The sequence below is a fragment of the Bos mutus genome, chromosome X (assembly GCF_027580195.1).
Source record: "Bos mutus isolate GX-2022 chromosome X, NWIPB_WYAK_1.1, whole genome shotgun sequence".
Classification (NCBI taxonomy): Eukaryota; Metazoa; Chordata; class Mammalia; order Artiodactyla; family Bovidae; genus Bos; species Bos mutus.
The window spans coordinates 27157507-27184930 of NC_091646.1; the positions used below are offsets into that span (position 1 = coordinate 27157507).

The following is a 27424-nucleotide window of genomic DNA, read 5'->3' on the forward strand; positions in this document are numbered from 1 at the left end:
TTTTCCATCTCTCTGTGCTCCTTCAGTTTGTTCTAAGATTGATCTTGCTCCAAGGGGCTCACATGTCTTCATGACATGGGACCCATAAGGATGTGAGCTCTGTGGTCTATAGCCCTTGTGTATCAAACGCTGGCCTCTGTGGGTTATTCAAGCCTATCCTGGTTCTTGACTCACATCCCCCTCTATGCTAGCAACTGCTGACTTCAACATCTTCCCATCTCGCCTCCGGCCATGTTACTCATGCTTCTTTCTACCCTGGTGTCCCCTCATGACTGACAGACCTCTCCAAAGATGCCCACATGCAAATTCTGCCCCAGGAATATGCTTCCTTACACAGCCAAAAGGACTCTGCAGACGGAAAGTGAAAGTGGCTCAGTTGTGTCTGACTGTTTGCAACCCCATAGACTACAGTCCATGTAGTCCATGGGATTCTTCAGACCAGAATACTGGAGTGGGTAGCCTTTCCCTTTTCCAGGGGATCTTCCAAAATCAGGGATTGAACCCAGGTCTCCTGCATTGCAGGCAGATTCTTTTACCAACTGAGCCACCAGGGAAATACTTGCAGATGGAAGCAGAAGGTTAAAGATCTTGAGATAAGTGGTTTATCCTGAATTTCCAAGGAGGTCTCAATCAAAACACAGGCACCCTTAAAAGTGTAGAAGCTATCCCCAGAGGTGGTCAAAGAGAAACAGGAAGAAGGTTCCGGAAACAGGATGCTGGCAACCTTGAAGATCAGCAAAAAGGGCCATGAACTGAGGAAGCAGAGCAGCTTCTAGAATCTGGAAAAGGCAAGGAAAGCAGTCCTATTTCAGAGCCTCCTAAAAGGAACACAGTTCTGCTAACACCTAGATTTTGGCCCAGTGAACTCAGAGCTGCAAGATCCTGAACTGGGGTGGCTTTAAGCCACCAGAGTTTGTGGTCATTTACAACAGAAGCCATAGAAAGAATTACTTACTGTTCCCATGTTACTGACTCACTCTGGGGCTTCAAAGAGATCATCTTCACCCTGATCCAGCCCTCAGAGTACTGGGGTCTGGCAGACAAGTTCACTCAAGGACAGGGTTCCAAGGTGATCCACCCCATTCCCACAAATTCATCTCAATACCTTTCCTCTTGCTGTTGCCTCTGTCTAGACCCCCAGAACCCCAGTCCTACATAGTCACCTAGCTTTCCCCCAGTTACCCTTCAAGGATGCCACTCTGTCTCTGATGTCCCTTCCTTACTCTACTCCAGGCAGAATCAACTGTTCCTCCCTCTCATTTCCATTGTCCTTCATACATGCTTTTCTTACTGAAATTATAAATTGACAAATCTTCAGGGACAAGTACTATCTCTCACCCGTGTCTTTTTAACCAAGCATCTAGTGGCATGTTTGATTCATATACACAGTCAACCACCTTGTCTAAGTGAGCCTGAGCCTACTGTATTTTCACAGTCACTGTGTATTTCTTTCATAGCATTTATGACTTATAATTTTGGATTTATTTCTCTATATACTGTCTGTCTTTCCCACTAAACTAAGTTTGATAAGGACATGGCAGCCGTGTTTACCATGATATGTGGAGCATCTGCCACAGTGCGGGCTCTCAAGAAGTATTTAGGGAAGAAATAAATACCCAAGTGTGAATTTATTTCAGTTAATTCACATCTGGGAGGATGGGATCCACTGGCAAGGTTAACCAAAAGCATAGCGGTTGGGAAGTGCAGACACAGCTTCAGTAAAGGGGCCCACAGGTCCTGTTGGCTACCCTCTCTTGAACCCACAGGAGCTAATCCCACTGTTGCTAATAGGAACATCCAGGCCTCCTCTCACTGAAGCAGCTGATCACTCCCGAGAGAGTGAATAAATGGAGTCCTGGCATATAGCTCTGAAAGGTTGCCAATCTCCAATACAACTTGTCAGTGTGTATTGGAGGCATTTACTTGAGAATAATTAGTAGCCCTTCTGTGCCTCAAAAGTGACCAAATCTATAGTATCTCTATTGAGATCAATGACTTTATTTTCAGAAGCTCATCAGAGGACGTTTCTCCATCTCAGGGGTACAATTGGGATGCTGAGCAATACATGTCGGGTGATCACCAATGAAGTAACAGGATGGTCTGGTAACTAATGGGTTGCCACAGAAAAAGTGTTCACATCTACTAATGAGGAAAGTCTAGTCAGAAATGTGCTGCCTTTGAAGCTGTTTCATAATACAAACACACCTAAGGGGAGAAAGTGTTTTAGGCAGATAACTATTCTGAGTTTGTTTTCCTCACCAAAGGCCAGCCAAACAAGAAGGCAAGATACAGAGCAACATAGTGTGATTGAAGGAACATCATTAGCACACATCTTCAAAGACCTCTCTCCCACTGTCAGTACCAGCTGCAAGCTCACCATTTCACCATTATTCCTCTGGCTAACAGTGTGTGCCACCGTCTCCCATTAAAATTCAAAAATGGGGGAAAGGAAGCACTAATCCCTAACTGTGAATAAGGCGCTATGATCCCAGAGTTGAAACAGGCTTTACATGGAAGAAGAGTTAGGCACATGGCAGGGATGGGGAACAGCCAAAGAAGGGAGGTAAGTGTGTGTGTGTGGCTGGGACAGGAACAGTGGGGGTGGGGCATCCCTGCAGGTTAATTCGTTTCATCTCAACCAGCCTTAAAAACAGCCAGGCTTGAACACTTCCTCTCATGTATATGTGTGTCACACCATCAATGTCTTCTCCAGGAGAAAGGCAAATCTCTTCCTGACATGTGTCTCCCATGCTTGACAGGGCTTAGGCCAAGGTCAGTTATAAAGCCGATCATGTTTTCTTTGGCTTCCCCAGCAGCATTTCCTATACAGTGCTATTTGTCCTCTCCTTCCTTGAATTCTTAAAGGATTTAAAGTTCTAAAGTCAGTCATTTACTTGGTTTTATATCTGATTACGGAATTAAATAATTTGATGCCTATGAAAGAAATGTGAGGCTTCAGGGAATGGGTGTGAGGGGGACTTGGGATGGCAAGAAGGATTTAAATAGAGGGAAAGCTTGCCCTAAATCCCTGATATTAGGCAATCACCTTAATCTAGTGTGGACTTCCCTGGTGGCTCAGATGCTAAAGCATCTGCCTACAATGAGGGAGACCCAGGTTCAATCCCTGGGTTGGGAAAATCTCCTGGAGAAGGAAATGGCACCCCACTCCAGTATTCTTGCCTGGAAAATCCCATGGACGGAAGAGCCTGATAGGCTACAGTCCGTGGGGTCACAGAGTCGGACACGACTGATCAACTTCACTTTTCACTTAATCTAGTGTGCAATCTTAGTATCACTAATGATGGGAAAATATCCTAATTAATGTGATGCAACTCAGAGTACCTAACATTGCCTGTGGTATAATCTTATCAAAAATGTCTTATTTCAATCTAAGCAAGCCTTTATATCCAATTTTTAGTGTAAGAAATAAAGGAGATAGAGAAATCAGCCAAAGAACACTTCAAGGAAGTCTAGAAAACAACTGGCCTGCTCTCTGAGAATTTTTTGTAACGGAAACAGGAACCGTTCTAGATCAAAAGACACTGATTGTAACAATCAGATGCAACACATGGCCCTAGATTGAATCCTGGTTTGGCCACAGGTGGTAAAGAGCATTTAGGGAACTTCTAAAGATATCTGAATATGCACTGAGTATTAAATAATATTAAAGACATATTAAAATTGAACTGTGCTGGTGTTATTTTAGTCTGAAGGAAAAATATTTTTTAGAGATGCATACAAAAATATTTATGGTGTCATAGTTTCTGTAATATACTTCATCATAAAACAAAATCATGAAATTATACCATAGAAATTATTCTACCTGTACTCAAAGACAATACAAAAAGGTCAATTTAATCAGATATTTCCAATATAGACAAGGGATAATGATTTCCGCTTTGCTATGCAAACAATTGGAGAAGGCAATGGCACCCCACTCCAGTACTCTTGCCTGGAAAATCCCATGGACGGAGGAGCCTGGAAGGCTGCAGTCCATGGAGTCGCTAAGGGTTGGACACGACTGAGCGACTTCACTTTCACTTTTCACTTTCATGCATTGGAGAAGGAAATGGCAACCCACTCCAGTGTTCTTGCCTGGAGAATCCCAGGGACAGGGGAGCCTGGTGGGCTGCCGTCTATGGGGTCGCACAGAGTCGGACACGACTGAAGTGACTTAGCAGACGCAAACAATCCTTAGCACAAGCAGAAAATACACTGAGGCTCAGCAGAAAAGAATCCAATCTGCCTACAATTCAGGAGACTGGAGTTCCATCCCGGGGTAGGGAAGGTCCCCTGGAGAAGGAAATGGCAACCCGTTCCAGTATTCTTCCCTGCAATCCCATAGACGGAGAAACCTGGTGGGCCACAGTGCATGGGGTTGCAAAGACTCAGACACGACTCAGCGACTAAACAGTATCAATAAAATATACTGAAGGAAGTAAGGGTAGAATAATGGTTTTGAATCAGTTTTCAAGAGATGTTCTACCATTTTATTTCTCTTCAGATATTCTATATTGTGAAAATGAGGACATTCTGCTTATCTAACAGTAGTTTAACTAGACCAGCAGTGTGTTCAGTTATACTGACAATCAACAGAACTAAAAGCGTAGACTCTTAAAACTCAGGGTCCATGAGCAACTATTTAAAGGAGGTTTCTTCTGAAAACAAAAAGCAAAAAGATGGTCAATGCTACTAAAGCACAAAGGGCCAATCAGAAATAAACTTATAATAAGACTCAATAGAGGCTAAATGGTATATGTTAAGGTTATAGGCTCCAGAGCTGTCAGCATCTGTTTGAATCGCAGTTCTACCACTTCTGAACCTACAAAATGATTTAAGTGTGTTTGGTCCTTTGGGTCATTGCCTAGATTAAGTGAGATCATGAGTATCAAGTGTTTAGTGCAGTGCCTGGTACATTGTCAGTGCTCAATAGAGGAAAGCCATTTTTTTTTTTTTCTTATCTCTAAGTCAACGGCTTTGGTCATTGGTTCACCGAAGTGTTCAGAGGAGTCCATGATGTCCATAAAATTGAATGTGCAAGTTTATGGATTCTCATTTTCTGGAAAGAAAGTACTAAGTTGTTATCAAGTTATAGAGGTCTACAACTGCCTCAAGATGTAAAACTTGCTGCCCAAGAAGCATTTTCTTAATTCCAGACACAGTATGTGACAATTGGTTATCGAGACTGCCACAAATGTTATGTATCCTGTCCAAATTCAGGCACCTTATCCAGCAACGCTGGCTTTTCCTGAGCATCTGCAGCCAAGAGAAAACAAAGAGACCAATGAAAAGCCACAGAGAGGTCTGTTCTTGTGGGCAGGGCCAGCATGACTGTACACAAAGGGCAGTGACATCTTTTTCCTTGTCTAATCCTTGTTGTCTCTGAAAAGGGTGGACCCGATTAATGCCTTGTTATATAGCATTCTTAAAGGTCAGCTTATGTGATGGAGGTAGTATGGCCTAGCAACAGCATTAGATACCCACCTTCGGTCAGGAAGACAGCATATTACTTCACTGGAATTCACGCATTACCAAGAGCATGGGCTTCCTGAACATTTTACTAAAATTTTTAAGTCTCTTGGCAATGTTTTTCAAGTACCACGATTTTAATCTGGCCCTGCGTCTATAGTGCTGCTGCTAAAATCTCCTCCAGGCAAATCCCTGCAGAGGCAGAAAATTTGTCAGAAGGAAGACATGTCTATAATCAACGATTAATCCTATTGACCCTGATTAACACTTCCATACGCCAGCCTATCCACTCCAAATGCTATGTCATGATTCCACATGTCCCTACACATCCCTCACAAGATTACAGGCTATTTCAAAATCTCCTTTCAGAGGAACTTTAAGAATCTGACACATAGGTCACATCTATCTTAAAAATATTACATTTCTCACCTCAGCCAGAGCTTTTTCATCTATGATGTGATTCTACTTTCTATTTGCAATGGCCCAGTTTCATATAATTTCATGTGGACACATACATAGAAATTTGGTGGTCAGATGATGTGTCCACATGGGAACTGAGCAAAACATCAAAAACAATCCATCCCTGGGTACACATGGGGCGTGACTTTTAACAAGTCACCTGTACCCTGGACAAGTACTTCTTGTGTACCTACCAAGCTTCAATAGAAAGAAAGGGGCTTCCCTCATAGCTCAGTTGGTAAAGAATCCACCTGCAATGCAGGAGACCCCAGTTTGATTCTTGGGTCAGGAAGATCTGCTGGAGAAGGGATAGGCTACTCACTCCAGTATACTTGGTCTTCCCTTATGGCTCAGCTGGTAAAGAATCCACCTGCAAGTGGGAGACCTGGGTTCAATCCTTGGGTCGGGAAGATCCCCTAGAGAAGGGAAAGGCTGCCCACTCCAGTATTCTGGCCTGGAGAATTCCACAGACTGTATAGTCCATGTGGTCGCAAAGAGTCAGACATGACTGAGCGACTTTCACCAAGTTTCAATAGCTGTAGTAAGTTCAGGGAATGCATACTAGAGATGCCTTTCCTACCCTCAAGAAGCTTAGAGTCTACAGATGAGATAGACATATAAACAGAGAATTTCAATACAGTATAATAAAGAAGAGTTACAATAATTTTTATAGGATACTATGGAAATAGTCAGGAAAGGATTCTCAAAAGAGAGGCTGTCTAAACTACAACTACATGGGGATTACCAGGCGGCACTAATGATAAAGAACCCACCTGCCAATGCAGGAGACATACGAGACAAGGGTTCAGTCCCTGGGTTGGGAAGATCCCCTGGAGGAGGGCATGGCAACTCATTCCAGTATTCTTGTCTGCAGAATCCCATGGATAGAGGAGCCTGGTGGGCTACAGTCCAAAGGGTTGCACAGAGTCAGACACAACTGAACCGACTTAGCATGCATGCACAGGTACATGTGTGTATGATTTAATGTTGCAAATGAAAAGAGCATGTGTAAAGGCTCAGATGTAAGAGAGACAGCAGGACACATTCATGGAACAGCAAGTTCCATGGCTTCCCTATGGAGGATAAGAGGGAAAATGCAAGTGCTGTGGTTAAAGATAGCAGTCAGACCTTGAAGGGCCTTGGACGCCATACTATCCAGAAGGCATGAGGAACCACTGAAGAGTTGTAAGCCCTGTATCAAACTAAAATGCTTCTGCACAGTGAAGGAAACCATCATCAAAATGAAAAGGCAACCTACCAAATCAAAGAAGATATTTGTAAATCACATACAATCATTCCTCAGTATTCAAAGAAGATTGATTTTAGGCCCCCATTGGATATGAAAATCCACAGGCTCAAGTCTCTTATAGAAAATGGTGTAGTATTTGCATAAAATCCATGCTGCTGCTGCTGAGTCACTTTAGTCGTATCTGACTCTGTGCGACCCCAGAGACGGTGGCCCACCAAGCTCCCCCGTCCCTGGGATTCTCCAGGCAAGAACGCTGGAGTGGGTTGCCATTTCCTTCTCCAATGCATGAAAGTGAAAAGTGAAGGTGAAGTCACTCAGTCGTGTCCGACTCCTAGAGACCCCATGGACTTCAGCCTACCAGGCTCCTCCATCCATGGGATTTTCCAGGCAAGAGTACTAGAGCAGGGTGACATTGCCTTCTCCATGCACATCATCCTAAATACTTTAAATTATCTCTAGATTACTTATAATTCTTTATACTATGTAAATAGTTGCAAATACAATGTATTAATATATGCTATGTAGGTATTTTAAGTCTTGCTTCTGGGAATTTTCTGGAATTTTTTATAAATATTTTGTATCCGTAGTTGACTGAATCCACAGATGCATAACCCATGGATATGGAAGGACTAAATGTATACAATAAAGGATTGGTACGCAAAATATATGAAGAATTCATATAACTCAATAACAAAAACCCAATTAAACATTGGGGACAGGTTCTGAATAGACATTTTTCCAAAGAAGACAAGCAGATGACCAAGAGGCTTATGAAAGATGTCCAACATCACCAACTCTTAGGGAAACTCAAATCCAAACCACAGTGAGATGTCACCTTTTGCTGTAAGGTAAGAGAAATAACAAATGCTGGAGAGGATATGGAGAAAAAGGAACTCTCTTACACTGTTGGCAGGAATGTAAACTGGTATTGCCACTATAAAAAATAGCCTGGAGATTCCTCCAAAATGTAAGAACAGAGCTACAATAGGACCCAGCTATTTTACTTCTGAGTATTTACCCAAAGAAAACAAAAGTACCAATTTGAAAATATATGCACTCCTATGTTCATTGTAGCATTATTTCCAATAGCCAAGACATGGAATCAACCACAGCAACCACTGATGGATGAATAGAAGAAGATGATTCCATGTCTTGGCTATTGGAAATAATGCTACAATGAACATTGGTGACAACACTGATGGATTTTGAAGGTATTGTGCTAAGTGAAGTAACTCAGATAAAGAAAGAAAAAAGTCTATGTGATTTCACTCATGTGGAGTCTTAAAGAAACAAAAATGAAAAAACAAAATAAAATGTACCATGTCTTCTTTATCCATTCACCAACTGATATATGGCCAGCTTCCTTGTGGATCAGCTTAAGTGTACATACACCCCCTCCCTCTTGAATCTCCCTTCCACCCCTACACCCAAGCCACCCCTCTAGGTCATCACAGAGCACTGACCTGAGCTCCCTGTATGTATGTGTGTGTGTGTATATATGGAACTTCCCACAAGCTATCTATTTTACACATGATCGTGTATATAGGTCAAAGCTACTTGCTCAGTTCATCCCACCTTCTCCTTCCCCTTCTGTGTCGACAAGTCCTGTCTCTATATCTGCGTCTCTTTTACTGCCCTGCAAGTAGGTTCATCAGTACCATTTTCCTAGATTCCATAAAAGTGTCAATATATATTTGTTTTTCTAACTTACTTCATGCTGTATGACAGACTTGGTTCATCCACATCAACATTGTCAAATAGATATACTCCAACTTTAAAAATAAATAAATAAATAAAAATTAATTAATTAAAGTAAATGAACCCAGATACAGAGAAAAGATTACTGGTTACCAAGGGGAAAGGGACTGGGGAGTGGGGGAAATGGTGAAGGGCGTCTATCTATATGGTGATGGATGGTAACTAAGCTTGTGGTGGTGATCACTTTGTAGTGTATACAGATGTCAAATTATAACATTGTACATCTGAAACTTATGTGATAGAAAGTTAATTTTAAAAATAGTTGTACGTCATAGCAACATGATAAGAACTGAGTTTCAGGAAGATCACACTGGGAGCAGTGTATAAAAGGAAACCAGTTTGAAGGCCATTGCAGTGATCTAGCTGAGAGGGGATGGTGGTCCAAACTAAACTCTCTGATGTTGTAGTGGATGCTCTGCCAAGTCATCCAGAACAGCCTTCTGGAGCAAGGCACTCATTTCCCCAGTTGCCAGGAGTATTGGCTGCTGATAGGTCACAGGTGAATCCCTCTCCAGAAAATGCCCCCAGCCAAAGGATGCTGTGGCTCAATGTTATGGCTCCTTTCCATCCAACCACCAGGCAACGCAGGTGTTCAAAGCCCCACCCCCAACCCCTCCCTTGCCTCAACTGGAAATCACTGTGTAAGAACATCTTAGCACGTGAGTAACTTCCTGTAACCGCATTAAAGTTCAGCAAATCCTTCTGCCCAATCCTCCTTCAGTCACTTCCCTGGAGTTTTTTTCCTGAGAGTGCTCCCCAAGAAATTTCCTGCACACAAACCTCTGTTCAGTCTGTCTCCAAGGGACCAGATTTAAGACAGAACAAACCTCAATAGTTCTCATCAAGAAAATGAGAGGGTGGATCAGCTCCTTGCTAAAAACACATCCTTTGCTTTCCGGCTCCATGGACTTTGGAATTCTTTGACAATTCTTGCAGCTGTTTGAAAACACCAGGAAATGGATATGACAGACACTTCATTTTAGCAACCCCAGCAGGACTCATCACAGAAATTAGAAATGTTTCACAAACAGACCACCCACCAATCTTATACCCAGTTGGGGTTGACACTGTCTACTTTTACTGATATAAAATTCTTTATGGTGTCCATGCCAAAATAGGCTTATTAAAAAAAAAAAAAAAAACCCTCTTCTCCCTGTGGACCAGCAAGAAACAGTGCTGTTTATCTTTTGCTGATACCAGAACTAAAAGCAGTTAAGTCCAGCACTTTTGGAAATATACTGCAAAACTGAATGTATGATTAATATATCAAGTTGGATATCACCCCCATGACTCTCTCCTCCCCTTTTCAAAAAAGTTCCTCAGCAAAATAAAATTGAGATGAAGAATGCTTTGGTGAGTTATTACAGCTACACCTCCCTACGATCAAAGGCAATCCATTCCTAAACGCTAAATCATGCAATTCTGACCATCTCAGCACAGCAGTTTCATGTGGACTTTCCATGATTTATGGGGGCCATTTTCCTGTAAAGAACTTTTTGAAAGCATGTATTTACAAAGTGTAGTTCCAATCATAGAATCTGACAGCTATAAAGAACCTTATAACATGGAGACCTGGAGTTTTTAACCTGGGTCTGTGGTTGGGCTTTGGAGGTGGTCTATGAAACCCTCAAAGTGTTAGTTGCTCAATCATGTTCGACTCTTTGTGACCCCATGGACTGTAGCCTGCCAGGCTCCTCTGTCCATGGGATTCTCCAGGCAAGAATACTGGAATGAGTAGCCATTCCCTTCTCTAGGGAATCTTCCTGACTCAGGGATCAAATCTAGGTGTACTGCACTGCAGGCAGATTTTTTACTGTCTAAGCCACCAAGGAAGCCCATGAAACCCTCAAGTTGTATACAAAGTTTGTGGCAAGATGCCAGAGCTGTTATTAGCCTACAGATTCTATAAGCTTATACACTGATTGACAGAAGGTTCATGGTCCCTGAAAAATTAAGAACCATTGTCTGTATCAATTGTCTTTCTTCATACTTAATGAAACTGAGGTTCAGATAAATTAGATCAATTAGCCAAGGTTGACTGGTTTCTTAGTCGTTCAGCTGGCACTAGAACCTAGGTTTGCTGCCTTTTAGCCCCATGAGCTTCCCAGTACTCCAGGCATCTCAAACCAAGGCCTTGTCCCTCCTAAATGTTTCTACTGCCAATAAAACACTTCCTCAGAGGAAACCAAAACCTTCGGTCCGGTTCAGTAATTTTTCCAATACCTCTTATTTATCTAGCATTTTAGAGTTTGCAAAACACTTTCACATATATGATTACATTTGATCTGAGCCTTGAAAGCCTTTCATGATACAACACTAGGAACTAAAACCATAGGCTCTGGAACTGGTCTCCCTGAGTTGGAATCCTACTTCTAGTATTACTATCTGAGTCACTCTGAGCAAGTTATATCCTCGTTTTTTGTGCCTCATTGCCTCATCTGTAAAATGAGGATGCATTTAATTTACCTAGTTCATACAATACCATTATCCCTATTTAATAACTACCAACGAGGGGACTGAGGAATGATATTATAGGACATTCTCAAAGGTGCCCTGTAATTGGTCAATCTAGGACTCAGAACCCAGTGCCTTAAACTCCAAGTCAAAAATATTTCAAGGTAGAATATGAAGATCTCTGAGTATAAATATAACAACCATGAAGCAATCAACCTACCAATGATTAAAACAGCTGTTCATTTATTTCTGTCTATTGATAATCTACACAGCATCACTGGGTACCCAACTATGAAATTCTAAATCTGTTCTGAGAATCCCCTCTATTTCCTGTTTTTAAATGCATGGAAAATCAAAATCAAGTCACATCAGAGTATGTTATGTCTAAGCATCTTTTTAAGCCACATGAGACATGTCCCTTGAAAATTTTTGAATTAAGATGACATACTGGGCATAGTCTATTATTTAGAGAAAATTATTTTTAATGAAATGCAACACAATATTAAATACCCTGGCCAGTAAGAAGGCATGTGACCTTAGAAATGCTTTTCATAAGGTCAGACTCACCCAGATTGTATCCCCAAATAATCATGAAGGCCTGTGTTCATGGTGTGTTCAAAAATGAGCAAGACCTCAGACAACAGCCAGCCAAGAGCTTGAGCACACACCTCTGGGCTAAAAAAACCAAGGAAGCCTCATTCACCTTCCTTTAAATTGTGCAGTGGCTATTTCAGCAGCACTAATGAGGAGCTCCTAAATGCACTTGAGCTGAAGGTGCCTTTAAATGAGTTTTTCAATTACCATAAAACACATTATACACTTTTCTACCCAAGTCCCTTTATGTGTTGCTGGCTGAGTGGACTGGATTGTGTGAAAAGCGTCCCTTTTTTGGCATCCCTCATAGCAGTAGGCATGGTCTTTGGTGATGGATAAGTAGGCAAGTTTGAACATGTGCTCATTCTCTTCATCTTTCCATGTCTAATTTTTTTTTTTTACCACCTACTCTTGGGCCCCATCTAAAATGACAAGAGGGTAGCATTATGAATGTGAGAAGACATTTTAACCTTAATTTTTGGCCCCTGAAACCATCATTTTCTTCAGTCTCATGGAAACCTGTGATATTTATTAGCTGCTTTCAGTCATGGCTTTGTGCTTTCCTATAACAGAGCATTCCCAGTGAAGTTATTTTTAGCAGACAAGAGTCTAGTCCCAACTCTTTTATTAAAGTTCAGAGCAACATAGGCCAATGTCATAAAGCTGATAACGAGGCTATGCTTGTACTGCTGATACCTGGACAACAGGATGCTGAAGGTGGGGCCAGATTCTGAACCTAAGGTTGTGCTAAGACCAAAGACACAGAAAACAGACTTAGGGTTACCAAAGGGGGTGGGGGTGGAATTAGGAGGTTGGTATTGACATACACACTACTATATATGGATAACCAACAAGGAGCTACTGTAGAGCACGATGACCTCTAGTCAATGTTCTGTAATAACCTATATGGGAAAAGAATCTGAAAAAGAATGGATATATGTATAACCGAGTCACTTTGCTGTGCACCTGAAACTAACACAACGTTGTAACTAAAATATACTCCAATAAATTTTTGTAAAATAGTAGGTCTTTGCCATGTCCACCCTCAGAATCAAGCCACATACTACATTAAGTCATGGTTTACAGAAAAATTCATGTTTCAAAACTTCACATGTAGTCTTACTTTTAAGATTATAAATGATTTGGAGGTGATGGAATCCTAGGCCATAGTTGAATGCTGCATATGACTGTCCCTTCCCCATCTATGTCTTCCGCCCTTATCCCCTTAAATGGCTTTGCCGAAATCCTGCTGTATCTCCCCTCAACTCCACATCCTCAGACATAGGCTGCACAGTCATAATTCTTCAAAGAATTGCACTATAAAGCTTTTGATAAAACGTTACAGCGGTGCTTCTACAATCACAGGCAAAGTTGTTGTCATTGCCATCTCATGGAAGATTCATTTGCATAAAATAGACCATTGAAAGACAGGTTAGAAAGAAATTGAGGCAAGAAAGCTAAGAATAGCCCATTGTCACATTTAAGTTCAACTGTCATCTCAACTCAGGTTCTTATTTTCTTGGTATAAAGTATAATTTCATCAAATATGCAAACCTGCCTAGGGAAAGATTGGATTGGTATGAACTATAGGTTGATTGGTCACATGCCAGCCAATTAGCATTTCAAACAGGTATCAGAGAAGCTGAGGAAGATGTATTTTTCTTTTACATTTACTCATCTCAATTGAATTGCTTCAGAGACTATAGGAAGCTAATTTCCCCAGCCAAGGTAGAGAGAAGGGATGAGAATGAATTTGACTGGAATTGGGGATATGTTTTTCATTGTAAACTGCAATTTTCCTCACGCAGAAGTTATGGCTTCTACAACAATCGATACTGGAAAGATTTCTAAAATGTTTTCTTCTTCCCTTATTGACACACAGCAGCCATGTCCTTGCCTCACAAATATAAAAGATATTTATAAAGTTGTATGGAGGCACAAATGGCCCAGGGGGATGACCTCATGTAAGAGGATACTGGGGGGACTTCCCTGCTGGTCCAGTTGCTAAGCATCCATGCTCCCAATGCAGGGGGCCTGGGATCAATTCCTGATCAGGGAACTAGATCTCACACGCTGCAACTATGATTTCACATGCCACAACCGAGACCTGGTGCAGCCAAATAAATAAATGCTTTTATCTTTTTTAAAGAGGATACTAGGAATGCCAACATGTTCATTATGTTGGTGAAAAAGTATTAAAAGAGAAGAAAAATGTAGGCAGTACAGATGACTGCTGACTGCTTCCTCCCTACCTGAACTTTGAACTGGCTCACAGGCCTTTGAATGGCCTTGGACCATTTGCAGCAACGTGGGTGGATCTAGAGAGTATCATACCAAGTCAAGTAAGTCAGACAAAGACAAATACCACATCACTTATACATGGAATCTAAAAAATGATATAAATGAACTTATTTATAAAACATAGACATATTTATAAAACTTATTTATAAAAACACACATAGAAAATAAACTTATGGTTACAAGAGAATAAATATATGAATGTTGCTGCTGCTAAGTCGCTTCAGTTGTGTCTGACTCTGTGCGACCCCATAGACGGCAGCCTACCAGGCTTCTCCGTCCATGGGATTCTCCAGGCAAGAACACTAGAGTGGGGTGCCATTTCCTTCTCCAATGCATGAAAGTGGAAAGAGAAAGTGAAGTCACTCAGTCGTGTCTGACTCTTAGCGACCCCATGGATTGCAGCCTACTAGGCTTCTCCATCCATGGGATTTTCTGGGCAACAGTAATGGAGTGGGGTGCCATTGCCTTCTCCCAAATATATGAATAACTATAACTAAATCACTTTGGTATACACCTGAAACTAACATAACATCATAAGTGAACTATACTCCAATATAAATAATAAAATTTAAAAGTAATAAATAGCATGGAAAACAGCCTCAGCCTCACTCAGATATCTCACATACTTGGATGCAACTTCCACTTTAGGGGAAAAAAAAGAACATTGATCTTGCTGAGAATTTCTGAACTAGACTTCAAAGTACAGATGTGAGAGTTGGACCACAAAGAAGGCTGAGCTCAGGAGAAATGATGCTTTCAAACTGTGGTGTTAGAGAAGACTCTTGAGAATCCCTTGGACTGCAAAGAGATCAGACCAGTCAATCTTAAAGGAAATCAACCCTGAATACTCATTGGAAGGACTGATGCTGAAGCTGCAACACTTAGGCCACCTGACGCGAGGAGCTGACGCATTGGAAAAGACCCTGATGCTAGGAAACATTGAAGGCAGGAGAAGGGGATGACAGAGGATGAGATGGTGGCATAGAATCACCAACTCAATGGATATGAGTTAGAGCAAACTCTGGGAGATAGTGAAGGACAGGGAAGCCTGGCGTGCTGTAATCCAAGGGGTTGCAAAGAGTCAGACACGACTGAGCGACTGAACAATGACAATAAAGACTTCAAAATGCCTCCAAGCCTCGTGAACACCCACTTGTTCTGGCATCCCTAAACCCTAGGACACACCAGGCCCTTCCAGCACCGCTGGACCTCCCAAACCCAGACTTGGAACCTCTGGTACCATCTTTTCAGACAACAGAAAAGAACATCTTTCAGAAAAGACAGATTGTGCCTGAGACCCTCAATGTCATCATCTGACCACTGTTATCGCTCAAACCAAAAATAGGTGTTAGAAATCAAAAGGAGGTATCTAGATATTGTTTTGTGTATAACTTACCAGCAGAACGTGTGTCATGAACTCAGGCCTCCCAGTTACTCACATCTGAAGGCAGGCAAACAAGAAACATGCACTCTGACAGGCATCAGTGGTCACCTGGTGGCAGCTCCCTAGAGTTCAATCTTATTGCCTGGAAGCAATAAACTCAACTCTCAGTGTTTAAGTTTGCCACGTCTGAACCTTTAAAGTGACCCTGAACAGTCATAAGCTGTCATCACTGGAATATTCTCAAAGTACAAGAAGATACAGGAGAGGATACAGAGATAGGAATACAGTCTGGGCCCCCTCTAGCTCTCCATTCTGGAATGCAGCTTGACAAAATCAAGTCCAGGGACTCCCTGATAGTCCAGTAGCTAAGACTCTGCACTCCTAATGCAGGGGGCCCAAGTTTGATTCCTGGTCAGGGAACTAGATTCCACATGCCACAATTACTATAAAAAAGATGACTCACGCAACAAAGATCCAAGATCTGACATGCCGCAATTAAGACACAGCGCAGCCTAAATAACTAATAACAAATGTTTTTTCTTAAAAAAAAAGATCATTCAAAAAGAGAAAAGTCTAACGTTTACTCACAAAGAAGCCCCTTTGTTGCCTTGAATAATGTGAAACTTGTCCCTGTGGTTGGCTGCCAATCCCAACCTCTTTCCCAAGTCTATAGATAAGAAGGGGAGAGAAAGAATTCTGAAGTATGGTCGTATGAGGAGCAGATCATTCCACAGGGTAGCTGAGAAGCAGGGACATCAATAGCCCAAAGGCTGTAGCTCAGAATTGGAAATAAGAAAACTTTAATAGAAATAGGAGCCATGACACCAACTTGTCCTGCAGCCCCTGGCAAATCAGTAATATTTTCCCTGTGCCTGAGTTTACTAGCACTGCTTCTCCCCCAGCAGCCTCTCTCACTTGCTACACATCTCATTCAGAATGTCTTATTTGAGAAGCTTTCACCTTGGTCACTGGTGATGCCTGAAATGCTATCGCTCCAGAATACCTACAGATCGAGGTGCATTTCTGCCTTCTTCCCACTGCTGGGCCTCATGCAGCTCCATGCCTCAGAGCATGGATATTAAAGAAATGACAGTCTTTCCAGCAGCTCTGCTTAATAGACTATTCCCTTGCATCTCTGTCTTATTAGGTTAAGAAAACAAGCTTTCCCAATGTTTCATGGAATCTACAATGAAGAAAGGGCTAAAGGTATACAAACTCGCAGAGAAGGCAAACATAAGGAAAACTGTTCAAAATTATATTCTAAATTTTACCTATCAACTTGGCTGTTTTGAAGATACCAATCTTACTCAAGGAATAAAACAAAAACCCAGAAAATCAAGCTTTGTGTTAGTGAAAAGTGATACCAATGCTACCTGCTGGGGAAAAAAAAAAATAATTCCTCATTTTCCCCTCTACCTTCTAACTCCTAGCCACATACAGGAACTGCTCTAGAACAAAACTGTAGCTGGATGTTTTCCAATCTGATCCACTGTCTTTTCCAAGTCTTACTCCCAAAGGTCCATGGACCGATGCAATGCCATCACACGTTTTTAAGCCCATTCCCCATTCCCTTCTAAGATTAATTCTCCAGTCATGCAAATCACCTGAAGCACTTGCTAAAAATAAAGATTCCCAAGTCTGTCCCCTGGAGATTCTAAGTTTAGATGTTTAACAGACATCCCAAGAAATTCTTTGATCAGGCAAGATGGGTAACCTATCCTCAGGTCTTCTAAATACTTACTACTCAAAATATATACAGCAATGACATCAACTACACTTGCTAGCAATACAGATTCTCAAGTCTTGTCTAGCCCCAGAACCTGAAAATCTCTAAGTGATCATTAATATACACTAAATATTTGAGAAGCACTGTTTTCAATAGTTGAGTCATGTGGTAACCTAAATTGCCCTACTAATACTACTGTGAATTAGTTTCATTAATAATTCCAATTCATTTATTCATTCAGCTAATATTTGGGTATCTACTAAGTGTGTGAGGGCTTCCCTGATAGCTCAGCTGGTAAACAATCTGCCTGCAGTGCAGGAGACCCTGGTTTGATTCCTGAGTCAGAAAGATCCACTGGAGAATGGATAGGCTACCCACTCCAGGATTCTTGGGCTTCCCTGGTGGCTTAGCTGGTAAAGAATCAGCCTACAATGTGGGAGACTGGGTTCAATCCCTGGGTTGGGAAAATATCCTGGAGAAGGGAACAGCTACCCACTCCAGTATTCTGACCTGGAGAATTCCATGGACTGTATAGCCCATGGGGTTGCAGAGTCGGACATGACTGAGTGATTTTCACTTCACTTCACTAAGTGTGTGAGCTCCATGCTGGGTACCAGTATTTGTATTTCATAGAGAAGGCCTTAAGCTAAAGGAATCCATCCTTAACAGGCAAGTATCAGGTACTAGGACAGGCGCATGAACAGGATATTTTGAGAGCATGAGCAGGATATTTTGAGGGTAGGAAATGGCAACTCACTTCAGCATCCTTGCCTGGAAAATCCCATGAATGGAGAAGCCTGGCGGGCTGCACCCCATGGGGTCGCAAAGAGTCGGGCATGACTGAGTGACTAACACTACTACACTAGTAAGGTAGAGCAAGTGAAGTTGTTCAGTTACATCCAACTCTTTGCAACCCAATGGACTGTAGCCTACCAGGCTCCTCCGTCCATGGAATTTTCCAGGCAAGAGTACTGGAGTGGGTTGAAACCATATCCAAATCATACCATGTAGTTGGCCACCTATTCTACCTATGCATAAAGCTGGTTTGGACTCTGTAATCCAATCTCTGATCACAGTAAATTCTACCCCTAACGACCCAGCTGTCTCACTAATCTACCCCTCAAGTAAGTCAAGGGTGTGGTCTTGAGCACAGGTGTGTCTAGCATTGATGAAGAGCCTTCCATCCACTCAAACATGCTCCCTTGGAGAAAAGAACAATCCTAGGTCAATGACTGCAGCCTGAACATTGGCAGGAACAGAAAATGAGATGCAAAAAGGCAGGGACCACTCCAGATACATCAGGGGCATTTGTCCCTCAGAAGAGCGTGGAGCTTGAAACTAGGTAACAACAGCGATACAATTTTGGTCCAAATGTATCTAGAAACAACTCAGCCCTGGGCTACTGGCTATTTTCAGACCAGTGCAGCTCACAGTCACAAGAGTGTTTCACTGGTTTCTTAGATCACAAGGGACTCAGGCTCTCCCCCAAAGCCAATCCACTGACATTTCTCTTGGGTAGTAGGGCCTATGAAGACAAATATGTAACAGGTGCTGCTGATTAAATCATTCCCAGCTAAAGACTACAGGCAACAAAGAGTCTAATCTAAACACACTGTTGGATAATCATAGTCAAATATTGGACTTCTACTTCATGATTTCAAGTTAACATGAAAAACAAAGAATTGAGTCATCCTGGACTGAAATATTTGTAGCCAGTCTAATATCTCAAAGCTGAGAAAACCAAGTGATCCTGTGAATAAATTATGAGATCTTGGTAGGGGTGTTCGTCAGATTTATACCAAAGTATCCAAAATGTGATTGAAAATTTTCTAGGACAAGAAGACAAAACCTCCAACTTAAGTTAGTTTAAGATTTTTAGAAGCAACCCTGGTGGCTCAGAAGGTAAAGAATTTGCGTGCAATGCAGGAGATGCAGGTTCAATCCCTGAGTCAGGAAGATTCCCTGGAGAAGCAAATGACAATCCACTCCAGTATTCTGGCCTGGAGAATTCCATGGACAGAGGAGCCTGCTGGGCTACAGTCCATGGGATCGCAAAGAGTCAGACATGACTGAGCGACCAACACTTGCTTTAAACTTTCATGATATGCGTTTGCTTTGTCATAGGCAAAAATCAATTTAAAAAATTTTTAAGGATGCAGTCCTTTCCATCTGGTTTCACAGTCTTTTAAGTCCACATGGAACAGAAAAATAAGGACTTAATGGCTACCATATTGCTTCATACTCTTCTACCTTTCACTGTCATTACATCCATGGTTCGAGAAGTTTCATTATTAAAGGCAGTATCTAAGAAATAAATATTGGTGTCCTTATGATGTTTGCCATCTCATTGTAGGTTTGGGTTTGCAGTGCTGACAGCCTGGGAGCTTCCCCTTTTTCCCAAGATAGGAGGAGAACGCATCAGATGTGCTGCATCAATTGGACAGGATGGCTAGGTTATCCTGCATCAGTTGGAGCAGCCTCCTGCTCCAAGCAGAAAAGGATTAGATCAGTATCTGGTCCTGCTTGAAGAATGGCCAAAGCAGCAACTTGGGACAGTACAGCTGCATGCCAACCTCTAGCCCTGGCCACTCCCTGGGAGTCCAGTTGTTCTGTGCTATGGCCTAAAAAGTGTAAAAGGCTACCTGATTCAGGTAGGTCTGGTCCATATCTCAGATTCCTAATCTCTGTGGCAATATGTCTGCCTCTGCACTCCCTACTAGTCCCCTGACATTGACTTTTGTTCTGACTTCTGCATCCTAAGTATTCCATCATTCAGGACTATGAACTCAGATCAATCCTGTGCTCCATTACACCACATCTTCTGCCTTCTAAATGCTAGGAATGAGCCCTATGCTGTTGATAGTATCGATGAACTTCCCACAATTCAGGGGGTCAAATACATAACAAGTTATTCTGATTAAATCATTCCCAGCTAAAGACAACAGGTAACAAAGATTTTAATCTAGACACACTATTATACCTAACAACTAAGGGGAATATCAGTGCACACTTGTCTGCATTATACATGGAGAGACATTTAAGATATTTAAGCTTTATTACAAATATAACTATTGAAAAACAATAAAAATAATTTTAATACAACATAAGAAATGTGATACATAATCTATACTAAGATTTTAATGCAGGTTGAAATGAGGTAAGCCTGATGAACCAATAGCCATTGTGTTTAGTCTAATTCTAGACATTCACCTCACACTAAGTAAAAAATAAAAAAATAAATAACTCTATAACTTACCCTGAATATTTCTTGAGTCATAAATTTGTAGGAAGATTATAGATGTATTCCATATATGGTTCCAGCACTTTCAAGCTTTGGAACAGTTTATCATGAAAAGCTCTTTCAAATGGCTTTCATTCAATTGTTGATACTCCCCCCTCCCCCCACAACTAGCAGGTCAGACCTAGTTGCTAGTTTACAACCTTTCTAAAAACATCCTATTTTCCTTTCTAAGTTTCTAGCCTGCAAAAATTCTCGTTACTTGTTAGGAGGAAGAAAAGAGAGATGAGGAGAAAAGAAGATTATGGTCATACTCCGCACATGTTCACAGAATGCTTCCCGTGACTTTATTTGGCATTAGCACATGGTTGGTTTCTTTAGAAACTGATGTAACAGCCTCTTCTAAACGCACATAATTTTTTTTAAGGGGCCATGTTATTTTTCCTCTGAGCAAATTTTAAAATATTTTAAAACAGTATACTGTGGCTTTTCAATAGCAGGAAATCTATAAGTGGCTTTTCTACAACTACATTTACAGATATTTACAACAACAAGATGTACTTTCAAAGATGTGTTTATGTGTGCATATACATGTAAACACAAAAGCATACACATGTGGAAGAAATCATAACCCAAACCATTCTTTTTGATTCTTTGATTAAACTTAAGACGAAACTTACAGATAAAAAGAGAAATGTTATAACATGCTTATTCCCATGGGGTTATAAATAGAACTGGAATAAAATCATTCCTGGTGGGTAAATCCAAGGGTCTTTAGCTCTACATAGTACCTGAATCTATTGGCCGACTAACTTCTCCTGAAACAATCTTTTCTTCCTTGAAATCTCTGTCCTATGTTTTTGTAATACTACAATGTCTTCAGTATCCTATTTCTTGGACACTTTAATATTTACTTTTGTAGATTGTGCTTTCTTTTTCTACCCCAATCAAGGCTAAATCTTACACCCATTCTACTATTCTTACTTTATACTCTCTACCTCAGCGACATGATTTCAATCATCGCCATATTGTCAACAATTCCTGAGCTATTCATCCAACCCTGACCTTTCTCCACAGCTTTAGTCCCACATACCCAGCCAAAACTCTCAATAAACAAGGCCTTCTACCATCTCCAACAAAATACAGCTGAAATCAAACTCATATCTTTTCTCACAAATTAGCATCTTTACTAGCCTTCCTCCCTATCAGTGGTACCATCATTCTCCCAGGCTCAAAACATTGGTACATTATTTTTTACTGCATTCTCTTCTTCTTCAGTCAGGAGCTATAACTCATGAAGCATTCAACAAATATTTACTGGGTGCCACACATTTGAAGCCACTAGGCTATCCATTAGATAAGTTGTTGGGTTGTTTCCATTTTTTCCTCATTTATAAATGATGTGAAAATCTTCAGTTTCCAATAATATGTGCTGTGCTCAGTTGCTCAGTCATGTCCACCTATTTATGACCCCATGGACTGCAGTGCACCAGACCCCTCTGTCCATGAGATTCTCCAGGCAAGAATACTGGAGTGGGTTGCCCTGGAGATGTTCATCTCCAGGGGATCTTCCTGACCCAGAGATGGAACCCTCATCTCCTGCATTGGCAGGTGGATTCTTTATCAATGAGACAAATGGGAGCCCTCCCAATAATGTAATGGACCACCAAAACCTTCTTGCTGTAAAATACCTAGAAATGCAGAATTTTATTTAAAACTCAGACTTTTAAATGCTTAGTTGAACTCTCATAAAAGAAATCACCAGAAACCAAAAAGTGAAGAGGAACCTGAAAACCAGGGCAATGAGCATATGACCTAATATTATTTAAGAGAACAGCCTTGAGATATCTGTGGGTCTCTAACTAGAATCTTTAATTTTAATGGTCATATAGGTAGAAAAGACATGGTCATGGCTCATACAAAGCTAGGAGCTAGAAGTAAGACCTCAGGATGAACCTGAATCCATTAAAAGACTAAGCTTTCATTAAAGGGGTAGACAAGATAAAAATGTGCATAGAAGCACAGAATGACTGAAAGCAATAGTTTGTGAAAAAATACAAGCTGATATTAAAGCAGAAATAGATGGAACTTCCCTAGCTTGAAAAAGGATGTCTACCAAAAACCAACAGTAAACACCACATTTAATACAACATAAGAAACATTCTTTCTAAAGTTAGAAATAAGACATGGATGTCCTCTCTGCTTCTGTTCAGTATTTTGCAGGAGAATCCCGGTAATGTAATATGACAAGACAATTGAAAAATCTAAAAGTTGGAAAAGCAGTAGAAACTATATTTGCATGACAGGACTTTCTACTTCAAGAGAAGCTACAAACTATCATAATAAATGAGCATTCCATAAAACTGATATGGAAAGGCAAAGTAGAAAAGTAAAAATAACCTTTAAAAAGCAGAACAGTGTTGGGAAGCCTCACAGATAATACTCACTCTAAATCTACAGAAACCAAGACAGCATCATATTACAGAGAGACACACATATTAATGGAAAAGTATTGAAAGTGTACAAACAGTTCTATGCTGGGACAACTGAATATTCACACACAAAATTATAAAGTTGGACCTCTACCTCCTATCATACTGAAAAAATTAATTCAAAATGGTCAAGTATAAAAGAAAACAAGAGTAAACAAACCTTCATGAGCTTGGGATGGGCAATTTTTTTTTTAAGATGTGACAGATACTGCACAAATGATAAAAGAAAAGAATAGACAAACTGAATTTCATCAACATTTTATTTTTAGCCACAACATTTTATTTTTTTTAGCCACACCACATAACATGTGGACTCTTAGTTCCCAGACCAGAGATTAAACCCATGTCACCCTGCAGGGGAAGCACAGAGTCTTCACCACTGGACTGCCAAGAAAGTCTCTCATCAAAATTTTTAAAATTTTGTTTTTCAAAGGATGCCTTTGAGGAAGTGATGTCTCAACAGACTGAGAACATTTGCAAGCCATATCCATATCTGGATGCAAATGACTTGCATCCAGAATATATAAAGAACTCTTATAATACAAATTACCCAATTAAAAATGGATAAAGGGTTTGAATAGATATATGAAAGACCAAGAAGCCCTTGGAAAGATGTTCACCATGATTAGTCATTAGGGAAATGCAAATCAAAACTTCAATGAGATGTCACTTCATAAGCAGCAAAATGGCATCAATAAAAAGCCAGACAGTAAGAAGTACTGGCAAAGATGTGGAAAGATTGGAATCCTCTTACACTGCTGGTGGGAATGTAAAATGGTATAGCCACTTTGGAATACAGTTTGGAAATTCCTCAAAAAGTGAAAACAGAGTTACCAGCCACTCTAATCTTAGGTATATATACAAAAGAAATGAAAATACACACACACACATATATATATACACACCTGTGTATGAATGTTCATACAGCATTATTTATAATAGCCAAACCACAGAAACAACCCTAATGTCCATCAACTGATGAATAATGTGAGACATGTACATAAAGCAAAATACTAATCTATATACTAAAAAGAATGAAGTTATGAAACATGCTACTACATGGATGATCCTTAACAGCATTACACTACATGAAAAAAAAATCAATGCCAGAAGACAAGTTGGATAATTACAATTATGAGAAATATCTCAAACAGACTAATTCATAAAGAGAGTAGGTAGGTTAATAATTGCCTAGGACTGGGACAAGGGGGCACCAATGAAGGTGATGTACTGCCAATGGGCAATGGGCTTCCTTTGGGGGTAATGATAATTCCAAATTATATTGTGGCGATGGTTTCAAACCTCTATAAATATAGCAAAAATTACTGAAGCAAAAATCATTTAAAATGTATATTCTGTGTTATATAAGTTACATCTCTTTAATTAAAAAAAATTAAAAAATAATGCCATACATAGTTGACTGTTTGTGGACAACAACACAGAGGCAATTAAATAGGTAACAGTCTTGTCAACAAATGATGTTTGAAATTTCTACATCCATTTCCCAAAAAAGGGAACTTAAAGTCATACCTTGTACTCTATACCAAAATTAACTCAAAATTAATCATGGACCTAAATGTAAAACAAAGCCATAAAAGTTGTAGAATAAAACATAGAAAAAAGCTTCAATATCTGGTGTTGAGCAAAGAGCCCAAGGACATGACATCAAGAGGATAATCCATAGAAGAAAAAATTGCTAAACTGAACTCCAACAAATTTACAATTTTTCCTCTGTGTAAAACAATGATCAAAGAATAATAAGAAAAGCTGCAGACTAGAATAAAATATTTGCAAACCACATATCTGACAAGGATTTGTATCCACAACATCCAAAGAACTCTCAAAACTCAATAAGAAAATAACTTCATTTTTATAAAATAGAAACAATATTTTAACAGACACTTTATGAAAGCAGATATACAAATGGCAAATAACTATATAAAAAGATGCTTGTCACCACTGGTCATTAAGGAAATGCAAATTTAAAACACGTGACATATTTCTAGATATCTATTAGAAGGACCAAAGAACAAAACAAAGAAAAATAAGAACTAGGATAATACCAAATGCTAACAAGGACATGGAGCAACTGGAATTATTACCTATTATACATCACTGATGCAAATGGAGCTTCCCTGGTGCCTCAGAGAGTAAAGAATCTGCCTGCAGCGCAGAAGACCCAGGTTTGATCCCTGGGTCGGGAAGATCCCCTGGAGAAGGAAATGGCAACCCACTCCAGTGTTCTTGCCTGGAAAATCCCATGGACAGGGAGCCTGGCAGGCTACAGTCCATGGGATCTTAAAGTGTTTGACACGACTGGGCAACTAACACTTTCCACTTTTCGATGCAAATAGTGGAATGCAAAGTATAGCTACTTTAGTAAACAGTTTAACAATTTCTTATGACGTTAAACACATTTATCCTGAGTCATAGATATTTATCCAAGAGAAAGGACAACAAATTTCTGAAAATACTGTATGTGAATATTTACAGCAACTTTCTTCATCATCACCAAAACCCGGAAACAATTCAAATGCTTTTCATCTTGTGAATGAATTAATTATAGTCCATCTGTACAATGGACTGCTACTCAGCAATAAAAAGTAATGAACTATTAATACATGCAACAACATATGTAAATCTCAGATATATATTGCTAAGTGAAAGAACTCAGATTTTCAAAGGATAAATACAGTGCAATTCCAGTTATATGATATTTTGTGAATGGTAATACTACAGAGACAACTGTGGTGTTGGAGAAGACTCTTGAGAGTCCTTTAGACTGCAAGGAGATCCAACCAGTCCATTCTGAAGGAGATCAGCCCTGGGATTTCTTTGGAAGGAATGATGCTAAAGCTGAAACTCCAGTACTTTGGCCACCTCATGCAAAGAGTTGACTCACTGGAAAAGACTCTGATGCTGGGAGGGACTGGGGGCAGGAGGAGAAGGGGACGACAGAGGATGAGATGGCTGCATGGCATCACCGAGTTGATGGATGTGACTCTGAGTGAACTCCAGGAATTGGTGAATGACAGGGAGGCCTGGCGTGCTGCGATTCATGGGGTCGCAAAGAGTTGGACATGACTGAGCGACTGAACTGAACTGAACAGAGACAAGAGTAATTTCCAGAGAATGGACATGAAGAAGTGTTAAAGAAAGGGGCAACATGATAAAATTTGGGGGCATAATAAAACTGATCTGGATGCAGTGGTGGTTCCACAACTATATTCATTTCTATCACTTCACAGAACTCTATACCAAACAAAAGTGAATTGGGGAATTCCCTGGTGATCACCTGGTTAGAACTCTGTGCCTCCATAGCAGGGGTCACAGGTTCAATCTAGTCCATCCTGCATGCCCACAAGGCAAAAAAAAAAAAAAAAAAAAAAATAATTATTTCTACATAAATTTTTAAATAGGATTCACTAAGATTGCAAAGTAAGAGTTACAAAGATACAAAAGACAAAAATATCAATCACATTCTCAAACATTACCAACAAAAATCATAAATTTTAAAGATTATTTGCAATAGTAATAAAAAACTATAAGGTACCTAGACATAAAATGGGCTTCCCTGGTGGCTCAAACTAAGTAAAGAATCCATCTGCAAGGCAGGAGACCCGGGTTCAATCCCTGGATTGGGCAGATCCCCTGGAGAAGGGCATAACAACTCATTCTAGTATTCTTGCCTGGAGAATCCCATGGACAGAGGAGTCTGGTGGGCTACAGTCCATGGCGGGTCATGAGAATTGGACACAATTTAGCGACTAAACTATCACCACCAGCCACTAAACACATGTAACTATTGCGCATTTGAAATGTGGCTGGTCCAAGTTGTTGTAAGTGTGAAATACTTAATAGATGCAAAAAATAATTTTAATTATCTCATTTACAATGTGTCTAAGGACTAAATGTGTTAAATGATAATATTTGGGATGTATTGGATTAAATGTTGAAATTAATTTCACCTGCTTCTTTTTACTTTCTTTAATGTGGCTACTAGACGATTTTAAATTACATGATGGGGGGCATGTTATGTTTCTATTGACAACATGGATCTAAAACAATGCAAAATGTATACAAACTCAAATGGTCAACAAAACATCTGAAAAGATATTTAACTTCCTAATGAATAGAGAAACATAAATGCAAACAACAATTGAATAGGCATCAGATTGCCTGTTTAAAAATCAGACCTTACTGAGTTTTTGCAAGGATGTATAACAACCAGTAATCTGACACATAGGCGTGTGTATGTATCGGGTTGTGGGGAGTAAAACTTAGTGTAACCACTTTGAAA

At 40.3% G+C, this 27424-nt stretch overlaps 1 non-coding gene across 1 annotated transcript; it reads left to right on the forward strand.

Annotated features, from left to right (window-relative positions):
• Positions 1-16015: 16015 nt before the first annotated feature.
• Positions 16016-16088, forward strand: TRNAR-CCU (transfer RNA arginine (anticodon CCU)). The gene has a single exon. It is a non-coding gene; the product is annotated as a tRNA-Arg (tRNA).
• The last annotated feature ends 11336 nt before the right edge of the window (positions 16089-27424 follow it).